The 12,952-nt window shown below is 35.3% G+C and overlaps 1 protein-coding gene across 4 annotated transcripts in view; it reads left to right on the forward strand.

Moving 5' to 3' along the window:
- The window catches only part of LOC108767321 (rap guanine nucleotide exchange factor 2), a 115,252-nt gene that overhangs the window by 83,800 nt on the left and 18,500 nt on the right, over positions 1-12,952 (forward strand). The gene's annotated exons all lie outside the window — the stretch shown is intronic.

A 12,952-nucleotide genomic window follows, 5' to 3' on the forward strand; every position in this document is an offset into this window, starting at 1 on the left:
ATCGCGCGGCGAAAAGACAATGCGCTCCGGACGTTCGCGAGACAGAACGTGGCGGACAGTTAATCGATAGTTTCTCTCTCGGTATATTATGCTCTGGTTCAGAAGAGTTTTGGAATCCCCCGTCACGCGCTCCCATACTTAGCTCGCTTTATTTCGTTTCCAGCGGCGGTCGATTCTCGACGTACCGAAATTAGGCCAAACTTTCCAACAAAACGTGCGGGACTGACGATCACCAACTTTTTTTCATCAAAGTTGCTTTTTTTTTTCGCAAATTGTGGATCTCCAAAATATTTCTTTCAACGTTCACAGGATTTTTGCTACAGAAAATGTTAATAAATTTTGAGCCGAATATAAAAGAGATATCGCTAATCGAGATAAAATTTCAATATGTTTTACATTTTATTATTTATTTTTTTATTTTGTATAGAACTTTTTCTAAAAGTAAATTTGTACGTTAATAATTATAAGTTTAGATAGGAAATGAAAAAGTGAATAATAAATAATTGAAACAATGTTACAATTTTTTCTGCAAAAGAAAAGTGGAATGCTATTGTAATATCTACGTAATATTTCCTTTCGGATCGCTTCGTGCATTTTTATTAAATCATCCTGAAAATGTGAAACGACTATCGCGTAAGCCAGGTTTAATTTCGTTTGTAGTCGCAACATTAATTGCAGAGTTGCGCGGAATGTTCTGATATTACAGGTGAACTTTATTCGAGCATACGAAGTTGTTGGAAACGACTGGTTTACGTCTCTAATTACACTGTGTGGATAGAAAATTAAGTTTCTGATTCGAGCTGCCATCTGTAACCACGTTCTAAACTGTTTTACCGACAAATTACGTGACTCTACTTGCTGATAGTCGATTAAACCATATTAAGATGATGATAATTTATGTTAAAAAATAATTAAAACAAATATTTTGAACTATCTGTGCTAGCATTTATAGCAAAATTATATTTTTTGAACATTATTTTTCATTAATTTTTCTTTTTCATTTATATACAGATTATCTTTTACATTGTTAATTCTATTATATTAAATATTTATTAAAAAAGAAGAAATTCTCTTAACGTTTAATGTAGCTTTTAATGTAAATTTAGTTGACTTCAAAAAATTATATCTATTTTTTCATTCTCTTGATTCTCATAAAAGATTTTTTAAATCTAGTTTAATATTATTAATTGTTGTAATTCGTAAAATTTCTAAGAAATACTGGCATTACATTAAACATATTCGACTTGTGTGACTGTAACAGAAGGGCGTAGATTCTACATGGTCTGTTGGATTGAACTGGTTTAGCATTCAATATCAATCAGATTCGGCTTTCAATTACGCGCCCGGCTTACTCGAATACAATTTATATTCGAGCTTTGTATTAATCGACGCACTCTATACCGAATTTTGCTTTACTCGAGATAGTTTACCAATGATTACATCGTTTGTAATAACCACGCATATTGTTCCCTGCCGCATTGAACTTTGAAATTTCGCAGCGGGAAACATTTGTTTCGCACATGAGCTGTTATTTCGAAACGTTAATTATAAAATTTATTCACCTCCGGCGGACTCACCACGGACCTTCCGCCAATCGTGGAATCATTTTCCACCGATATTTTTCTATATATAATAGAAATAAAATAACAGAGTTTACTGTAGAATTTGATAACACAATGTAGTTTGCTTTTTATGTCGTTTACCGTTTATTATATAACGTTTATTTTACAGGATTTTCAAGAAAAGATAAAAAAAAACAACTCATGCAAATTAATCATATCTCTGAAAATATAAAATATGTATAAACCATTTTTAAAAATGTTTATTTAATTTTTCTACATGCACGCGAGATGTAAAATATCGACAATGATTTTCATCGTAAAGATAGCAACACATTTACCGGTTTTGACAAGTTCCGAACGCGTGCTCATCGGTGATGAGTTGAATATTTTTTTCCTGCAATATCAGAAAAAATATCGACAGTACCATGGCAGGTACACGCGAGTTCACGTGTGTCCTCGGGCGACTCTGTGACCCGTACGCGAATTGGACGTCTGACCTTTAACCTTCCTCCCGTGATATCGTGGCACTTTATCCCTGCCATCGCTCCGCTCACACGCGCCACCCGAGAGCTCATTGTGCGGACGCTTGACGCTTCGGATGAAGATTAATCATCGCCAAGAGTCTACTATATCGCACTCTAATGCTTAAAAAAGTGAAAACTATCAATATGTATTTTATATAGATGTTAGAAGCTCGCGGATATTTTTCTCTTTTCTCAGAGATTCATCAATTAATTATTGTCAAAGGACCAACAATTCTTCGATTTACAAATAATTGAGAACAAATCTTCCGAAGAGTCTTTGTGTTATTTTAGTCGCGCGGGTTATTTTCTTTACACACTTTCTTTTCGCTCAATATTTATTTTTGTAGCCAACGAACGAGAGTTATTAGTGCTAAGCCTAAAAAAATGTTATTACTTGTGTTGCTTGGAACGTAAATGGAGCATTACATCGTGCAGGATACGGACATTAATTGCGTAATCGATCTCTGGGGTACAACATCCTTTGCTTCGATTCGTGAGCGTGTGCAGTTTTCAAGAAGCTTATCTTTAGTGACGAATAACGTCGGGCGTCTGACACTGCGTTTATGATATACACAAATCGTCTTTGTTCGTTAATTGTGGAACTCGATCGCCAAGCACGCGACTCATTTGCACGCAGCAGAACAAAAGAAACACATAGTTAACAGTTGAAAAATCGTAAATGAATAATTGTCACACATATACACACCCATCAAATATTATTATCTAATATTGAAAAAATTTTATATGGTTATTATTCAATTGTATAAATTCCGGGCATCTTGTATTTGAATTTTATCCATATTTATCGGTTTGTCTTGCCTTCCAAACGAATAGATTGAGACCTTTATTTGTAATCGTTAAAAATTTCCATTTACGTGCTGTTCACACACATTTGTAAAATAAAAAATGAATATCGTTTCATTAAAATTATGTGGGAGCGATCAATGTTCGTAAAAATGGTTCGTCTATGCTTTAGGCGAAGTCAAGCTGCACGAGATTCTTGTTATCGGAGAATAACCGATAATTAAAACGAAGCTATCGGTAATTTTCATTGTTCGTTGCATTGTTTATCGAGGAAGTAAATCGTCATTTATGTTTTTGGGAAGTAACGAAACTTGCGGCATGATGATATCGCTTTTCATGCGAACGGAAAGTTATCCCTCAAAGGGAAATCTCTTATTTACGCAGAAAAGTACGCGCGCATCGGCGAGGTCAATTTCCATAGGAAAACCGATAACCGGAGGCGAATCGATCATTACGGCCGCCGTATACGGAACGAACAAGTACGGAAACTTCGCTTCTACCGGAGACCCAACAAGTTGCAGCTATAATACCGTTGCGCCGCGAATAATCCGCTCAACAAGCATTATTCTGTTTCCGATCGCGTACATTTTTCTCGCTTTACCGTCCAAACTGTCACTGTAGTACTAGGCTATTCAATGGAAAAATATCCTGTGCACATTTGCAAAAAATAGAGAAAAATATAGCAGTGATGGATGTAATAGAAAAAATAATTGCACATGATTGCAATATTGCTATAATTTCCATATCGATCTGTTCTATGCATATACAACGCATGTTCTGTGCACCCAATTATGCAATTATACAAATTGCGATCTTTGTCCCATGATTATTTCTCACCGACCCAGATGTGTGTAAACGAGTTCGCCAAGTCTCCTTTTCGATCTATGACACAAGGGTGACATAAAGTGTGCAATTTTCAACAAATCCAACTCCATTGATACAACAAAATATATCAATATTGCATATATGATAAATATATGGTCACGGGAATATTCGTTATAATAAATATACGCGCATGCACACACATTTATGTAAGAATCACGGCGAACGATGCCACATCCGCCATGCGTAAGCGCGTCTTTGGATAAGGATTCATTACGAGGATCTCTGCATACAGGAAGTTTGAATATAATCGGAGCCGTGACTCGTCATGGTATTACTCAGATTTCAGTTTTATCTCCAGACTCTTTTTAACACCCGCTGCTGTCCACGAAGGGGTTTCTCCGCAGAATATTTATACGCAACGTGTACTTAGCGTTAAATGTACCTACTTAATATTCATGCAACGTTGAATGAGATTTTCATGTTAAACAAGTAAAACTCGTATAAAAGCGACTTGACTTCATTTTATACAAGTTTTTTGTTTAAACTTTCAAGAAAATAATGTAGTAATAATATTGTATAATTACATGTATATATTAATATTTTATATGCATATAATGAATTACACATACGAGTATATAAAATATATTGAAGATTCGTAGCGTTCTATGGTTTTTACAGTACAATCAAATTTTGAACAGTGATATTGTTGATATGATGAGTGATTTTCGATGTAAAACGTTAGGTCCAAGAATCAAAGATGCGATTTGATCGGGTATACTCTGACATACTTTAGATTAACTCTAACCGCGTGCCTTCTAACCTTTGACATATTTTGCCATGTATCCAACAACGGTCTGATATTGTATTGGAGTTTATTCTAACTGTTATCGTGAAATATACTATTACAACATAATTTGTATTTCAATTATGGGGCATGTTGGCTTTTCTCTTTCTCTCTCTAATATTCTGGCATTTCCTTTTACATATACCGCATTATAACACTACTCTATAATTGAATATATATTATGTAGTTTTTATTAATAAAAATATTATCTTGCAATTATGTAAATATTTTTATACACATAATTTTTACATAACTTATTTATTTATAATACGATACATATTCCCAATACACAAAAATATAATACTAGATCTCTCATATTAGAATCTTGTATAGCTTCCATGTAAATTGTGTAGCCATAACTCCATTATAAATTATAATATTGAAGGGAAAGGTATAACTCGTTCATATAGCTCATACTGTGAAGTTGTGGGGGCGACAGAAAATGTCAAGCAGGGTGACAAAACGGCGCCTGTAACGCCGACCCATTTTGAATAGCAAGATCAGTTGACATAACCGGACGATACAAAGGAAGCTCATTAGCCATATCATAAGTATATATACAGTTTTCGTTCGTTATGGCTAATATTTCGTGGAATCGTGGCCCGAGAACGACGGATGGAACGCGGGATTTCTTGGACTGACAAAAATGCTAAACCTCGTACCGGTTTCGCCAGAACGGAAAAATGGAAAAAGCGAAAGAAAGCGACCAGATCCGCTCCGAAAATAAATCCCCGTCCAGACGTGTGTCCCTCTTCTTCTCCGGTTTATGTGCGAGCGAGCGAGGCCATGGTACAAGAGCTCTGCGCGTTACTTTTTCTTTTTTCTCTCCTCGCTCGTGTGTAAATTCCGCCGGACGTCTATACGCGATTCGAGTTTGCGTCTCTTCTTAATAGAAACATATTTCTGCTGCGCGAATTCTTGATTGTGTGATACAGGTTTAGTTAGCTTTGCATTTTTGTGAATTTCAACATTCATTTTGGCGATCCTTTTATTTTATATAGGGCCTTCAGTTATCGATTGAGACAATCGTAAACTCAATCGATCCAACTGTTATTGAGATCCGATAATTGTGTTTCGACTCAAATAAGCGGCTCGCGCGTATTATATACTTGGTCTGTCTCGCGTACACTTGGCGCGAGATCAAACCGTGTATCTCTTGATATTGTATATACATACTATACGTGCATAATTATTTTTTCGATAGAGTAATATCAACATTTTTTACAAATATTTTTTACAATTTTTCAACATTTAAAGTATTCGTTAAGCAATTCCTGTTAATTTTTTATTTAATTGTATATTGTAATGCATAAATTTATATTCCAAAGTTGCCATCGGCACACGAATAATTGCTTTATCGGAAACCTTATTAATCAAGACAGTTGGAACTTTGAATCTATTTGTCGCGGCTTGTCTGCGAGAGTATCGTATTTTCTGGCCCCTTTTAAACGACGCACTCCAAATCGACACACATCCGGCGCAGAATATATGCTATCTCTTTTCATTATTGAAATACATCTTTAATTTCCTTAGTTTAAATCATGCAGATATTATAGAATTATTTCTCGTTATGTTGGACTCACGTGTCTTGGAACTTTATTCGTGCGATTCAATGAGTTTGCCGAGCGCACGTGGCTCATAAATATCATTTACCTTATTATTTTCGAAATCGAATAATACTTTTACTGCTTCGAATAATACTACGGAAATTATGCGTTTTGCATAATTTTTTATCTCTGTGTCCAGATCTATTATTAGAATTGCAGTTCACTTCATCGCAGGGTGATACTGTACATACATATACTTCCGGTGCTGTATGCAGGCTGCTCCTCGCCCTGATGAAGTGAATTGCAATGTTCACAAAACGTTGGCATTCTAATAATTGATCTGAACACCCGCATAGCTTCTGTAGAAAAGGTATATACCGTGGAAACCTCAAAAGCAGTGCTTTTATCCATGCCATTCATTCATCTCTATTAATGTTATATTCTAAACAGTATTGTTCTCAAACTCGAAGTAAAACGACATATATTTATCTTTGATCACATAATCATATACATTGCATGTATACTTGGTTGGTGAACACAAGATTATTCAGTGATCTTGGAGGCGATGAATACAAAGCGTCATCAACGAAGACATAACGTACCACCCAGATCTCTCTCTCTTCCTCTCCGAGTACCGCTTAGATGCATGGCACCTGCAGCCTGCTTGCTTGCCTGCGCGTTCTGAGATATATTGACGAGGCACAACGGCTGCTAATGCTACCGCAGTACGTTCAATAGATTATAGATTACGATTGGACTTGCATGCTGTTGGAAGCTGTTTGTACATTGCTCACACATTATCGCGATTGCTCCATGCGATTCTATGATGCGAGTGGGCGAAGTTGCGACACGCATCGACTGTATCGATTCTTTGAAGCGCGGAGAATACGTATGCGTACGATAGACGTGTCTTTTCATTCATGCCTCACACACGTGTGACATGTGTACGAGTATACATAGAACTGCGCGTCAGTGACGTCGTGGAGTAACCCAATGACTATTTATGTTCTTATGACGACGTTTTTTAATCATTACGATAACACGCGATAACGGTGACATATATACATATATCTAGAAATCATATATGGATAACGGGATGTATTGCTTAATATCTTGGAATTGGTGTAAACACCGTCATTCTCTGCTCTTTGGCTTATCTTACTATATATACTTCCTTTTCCTTTTTTATCAAGAATAAACAGTAGCTTTTCTACTTTTATGATATCAATCACTGGTTGTCACGTTGAGGGATTTTCTCCTAAATTTGGAGGTTTTTTCTTTTTATCAAGGAATTTTTTGGAGTACAAAAAGTTTAGAAGAATTTTTGGGAGAAAAAAACAAAGAATTATCCAAGTCACGGCTGAAAATCGCGGTATATGCGAATAACTTTCAAACAGACCTGTCAACGAGAATGTTAAACTTTTTACAACGAATTTTACTTTAGATGTATATCATACATATAACTAATTCCTTAATTAAAATTTTCAACTCAAATCTACTGGAATCAGATATAAATATGATTTTGTTATCTAAAATTTAATGAACGTAGATAAATTTGTGATAGGATGTTATAGCTCATGAGAAATTACGAAATTAAATGGATACACATCAGTAAATTAATGACACGACCAATCCACTTTGAGCGGGATGTATAGATCGAAATAACCTCGGACGATCTTCCCTCGAGCGGTTGACATTGCATTCCCTACTGTTGTACGCAAGATAGAACCGTCTCCCGTACAGCGATTGCAGTTGTGATTAAGTATTCGTGCACGCGACAAAAAATGAACATCCGTGAAGAAGAAGATAGCGTGCTTATCGTGGCATACGCCGGACGAGTGCGGCAGTTGCGGCACTTCAGTCTCTTTTCGTGTCTCGTTCGGCGCGGTCGACGGTCGACGGTCGACGACGCACCAACCGTTGAGAGTTGTCGTCTATTTTAAATTTGCTCGAAAGTACGAAGTGACGATTGATTGAACGAGTAATAGTAAAAAGTGATTAGAGCGTTTTGTAAAAATCGATTGTGAATCGAAGAGATAAATACTCTGCTTGTGTGATGGTCTCGGATAGATTTTCAAGGATTTTCAAAGATATAGTATTAAACGTTGTCAGTGTCTTGATCGGTTCCTTTGGCACCGTGTGGTCGACGATAAACGATTTTTTCGGAAGCCCTAGATAGAAGGGCTCTTTGAAGCCATTCTATCGGCTAGCACTTCCTGGTATAGCGCGATAGTCTTTGATAGTGTTTCGTCTCTATCTGGCAGGCCGCGCACCTCGGAAGGCGAGAATTTAACAGGCATAGTGTACGCGAATAACGATGAAGCTTTTAACGATAATTGTTCAGCAATTTGCATAATTACAGCTCGAATTATTTCCATTCGATACATCTTGATTTCTGTGCAGAAGTATTTCACATTCTCTCTCTCTCTCTCTCTCTCTCTCTCTCTCTCTCTCTCTCTCTCTCTCTCTCTCTCTCTCGTTATCTAATTAATCATGATTTTTTTAAATGTGACGTGCTTTATTTTCATCGATTTTGTGTATCTTGCGAATTTTTAAGTAATATTTTTTAATCTTTCTTCTCTAACTTGTAAGGTCACAATTTTTTCCTCTGCTGGAAATATCTTCGTCGCTCTTTTTCTCTCGCTATCCCTTGGCTATGATATTTTTAAATCATCTGTTTTGGCAACTTTTTCGTCTCATATTGAAAATGATATTTCTTTCATTTTTACATGCACTATGCAAATTTTCCCCTCTCGTTCGATTGGAGGAATGTAGCAGTGCTATTTTTGCCTTTCTCTATATGATCCACCGACGTTGTCTCCTTTTTTAACGGATTCTGGCTGACGTTTGCATGGATCTTTCTTGCGCAGCCGGAGTTTTTAGGACGACGCGTGACGCCAATGGCGCATCGGGAGCGCGCAGGAAGAACCGAAAATAAAGTAGACAGGCGCCGTATGAGTACTGTGCCTGCCATTCGTTCGCGGAGGTCCCGGAGAGAGAAGGAAATTTTTAGCCGGACGTAGCATCCGTGTGTAGCCGCGTCGTAAGCCGCTAATGTAGACTCCTCGTAGGACATGATGACTCGGGAGACAGTTTATGCGCTCGCGTTCATCAACGTACTCTTTTTCAGCCTGTGCACAACATGCCATCATTTATATCTTATCCGACATTCAGCCACGTGTTTTTTCGCACGTACACACGCGATGTCGTTGAATCGCGACCTCAAAATTTGCGAAACGGTTTCGTGCATCGCGAACATCGCGTACAATTTTTGTAATATTTCCCAATGAAATACCAAACGATGTATAAATACTTTATTGACTCTAAATTGGCCAAGAAATACTCCTACACATCGCAAGAATAAGTTTTTTACGCCTGCCTGATTGCCTCTCGTATATAAAATGACGATATTTCGAAAATAGAAAGTGTGTATGTAGGTTAATTATTTTGTACGAATGCATCTCGAATCTTTTTGACCGTTATACCAAGTTGACAATATTTGTTTGAAACATAAAAATCAGTCGTAAAATCTTTCGAGAGGTCTGCCTATCTTTGTTTCACGAATGGCTTGTCTCGGGTTTTAAAATAACATGAGTTCTATATTTTTTTGAATTATTTGGACAGGTAGTATTCTATGTGAACATATGTGTGTGACATTCGACGCTTATTTCCGTAGACAACTTTGGAAGAACTTATTTTTTTCTAACTGTTAAGAAAGAATAGTCAATATTGTTATCTTAAAGGAAATTTCAGTTTTTTAATTATATCTGTAAGATTCAAGAATTTGTAATATTTAGAATTAGTAAAACACACTTTATATAAAGCTATATTTTTTTATTATGTATTGAGTAATTTTATTTTTTGTATATATTACCTACTGTACTTATTTTATTAATTATTATACTCACTTCTTATTCTTTTAGACTTGAATATTTGTTCCGACTTAAGTTTACCAAGTTCTTTACGATCATGAGTTATTTAGAATAAAATTTTGTATTCGCCATTAATTTTATATCAAATTTTTCAATTTCCGGCGTCGACAGGAAAATTATACGTTACGACATACGATAAGCCTTTCTACGTTCCTGAGCATAAATCACGTGACCGCAGCAGGTCGGTCTTTGGCCCTCTTCAAGAATTGTGAACGATTCAGTTCTCCACGAGACGCAACGTATGTGGGAGCGTGTGTATGTCAAACGTGAAACACGAGCAGTGTTAATTGTGTTAACAATTTTATTGGATGTCCATTCAGTCAACGTCGATTTTGAGATTAAACAATTTGCAAGGTCTTATTTATGAAACGGTAGAATCGCCGTGATTATGTATAGACGAAGGCGTTTATGGTATGTTAGGTATCATTGTGTTCTCGTAAATCTCAATCAACAATAGAAAGTTTTTGCAATACCATTTATCCAGATACGGTGAAAGGTCAGGTTATCTTCTTAATAACTAATTAAGAAAAGGATAACATGACTTTAGCGTTCACCGTATCTGAATTCACGTTATTGCAAAAACTCCCTAATGTGAAATGTCGTTTGACATTCACAACGCAATGTCCGATTTTTGTGCGACCCAAAGTCTACAAAGTGTTGTTTGATGAGTGATTAATGTGAAAAAGTGACGAATTGTTGGAAAATAGATATCGTTCAAATCTGGTAGCATCGAATAGTTTTTTGGTTTATTGACAGTATTGACACATTGAGATATGACATCCATGGATCGATTTGCGTAGTGATGGCAAGAAAGGAACCACGTGGATGTGGTATACAAATAGACATTCTGTAATTTCGATTAAATTATCCGAGTTTGCGATGTTGAAACATACAAGCAGGACTGGACGACCTCGGGTCGTTGTAAGAAAACGAAAAGGTCGCTCATTGTCCAGAAGCTGGCCTGGTACACCGAGAACTCTATCGATTGTATCGTCCGAGGTAAAAAGGCCCATCTCATCTTAAGTCTTGAAAAGTTAATTTATTACGAGTAAATTATATGATGTGCAAGCTTGTTTTTATAACTTGTTAATGTTTACTTTGAAACTTACGAATAAAAAATATTTGCGCGAAAGTTGCGTCGACGTTAATGAAAAGCACTTTTGTTTTAGATTATTTTTGACGAAAAGAAATATCGAAATAAAATTAAGCTGTAAAAACAAATATATTACACAATTTATTTAGATTGCTATATGAATTTATTTTTTCATTTTTAATTTAAATATTTTGTTTTAATTTATAGTCTGTACGAAATTTGTATATAATATATTGATATCCTATGCACATGTGTTATAAGTTAAATTTTAGAGGTGGCTTAAATAACAAAATATCAATCAAAAGGAGCAATAGTTACAGCACAAGACGTTATTGTGAAGTCATATATTTAAAATTATCGTAACAATAATAAAATTTCGTAGACGTTTTTCGGTCAAAATTTGACCATCTTCAGTACAATAATTTATGATCTCCGCATGATTAAATTAATATAATATACAATAGACATCAATTAAAAACCAGACAACCAGTAAATATTAAAATACCCGCAATTAAGAAGTCGTCATATAAAAAACTTGATGAGGTTACACTGTTCAATAATCGGATAAATGTTTTGAAAAAGTCGCATTAAACCAGTCGTCATATAAAATTATCTTGATTAATTTACAATTGTTCAATTCACCTGATATTTATTCCTTCATACTTGAAAAAAAATAAGTCAATAGAATTGCCGAAATTACAGTCGTCAGTTTTATAATTTATTCTTCTCCATAATGTGATCCTTTTTTGAAAATTAAAGCTTCTGAGACACCGTGAGAACACGTAATTGTCAAATTCACGTATTCTGCAAATTTCTTTAATATAATTATTTAAAACTTATTATAAAAGTGTCTAACTATTTGAGAATCTAATGCGAGAACCATTCTTGACAATGTGTCCTCGCACACATTGTCAGCAACAGGACATTGTCAGGATGCTAAACATCTGCTGCGAGTGGAACGCGCGATTTTTTTATCTTTTGTAATGATTTTAATCGCTGCTTTATCTTCTTCCGTTGAGGAAACAGTCGTTTATTTCATATCATGCACACACAAGTTTCGATTACATATCAATATCTTAATTCAAGGCATCTGTTCCTCTTACAATTAGTTGATAACCTTGCATATGAAGCGATACGAGCGGTATGTCTGCGAAGGAGGTCATTAACGTTCGGGTCGAAATCGATGTAAAAACGAGGAGGCAAAGCAAGTTGACATCTCGCGATCATACATCTTGTTTGATGCACTCGTGTTTATGTACACGTATGTCGCCTACACGAGTGGGTCGAAGGTCTCATGCAGAGATTGAGAATATAATGTGGGAGAACGGAATGAATGAGAGCATATAATTGAGAGAATATTTCTCATTTAACCATAATTAGCCACTTGCAAAGAATGGTCAACACTGAGAGCAAATAATGTTTTTATATTTTGAAATATTATTTCATCCTGCACTTCGTTTCAATATTTGTTTAAAGTATCGTGCAACTTATTTGTTGTATTATTATTTTTTCTATGATCAATTAATTATTTCTTTATATATTCTACATAATTTTGAATGAATAATGTACAAATAATATAATTTTATTTTTAATTTTTTGTGGAATTATTTGGTTGTTATTTATTATTGTTATTTACGTATTTGATATTTGATATATAATTTTATTATATATAAAATTGTAATTTTTACGCTATATAAAAAATACTAATAGAATCAGTGTATTTTTAATAGGGCTTAAGTACATATGAAATTTGATGAAAATGTGATTGTATTTTTTGGACATGTACAATAGCATGCGGCATAATTGAACGCACGTGAAACA

This window comes from Trachymyrmex cornetzi, unplaced genomic scaffold, assembly GCF_001594075.2.
Source record: "Trachymyrmex cornetzi isolate Tcor2-1 unplaced genomic scaffold, Tcor1.1 scaffold67, whole genome shotgun sequence".
Lineage (NCBI taxonomy): Eukaryota > Metazoa > Arthropoda > Insecta > Hymenoptera > Formicidae > Trachymyrmex > Trachymyrmex cornetzi.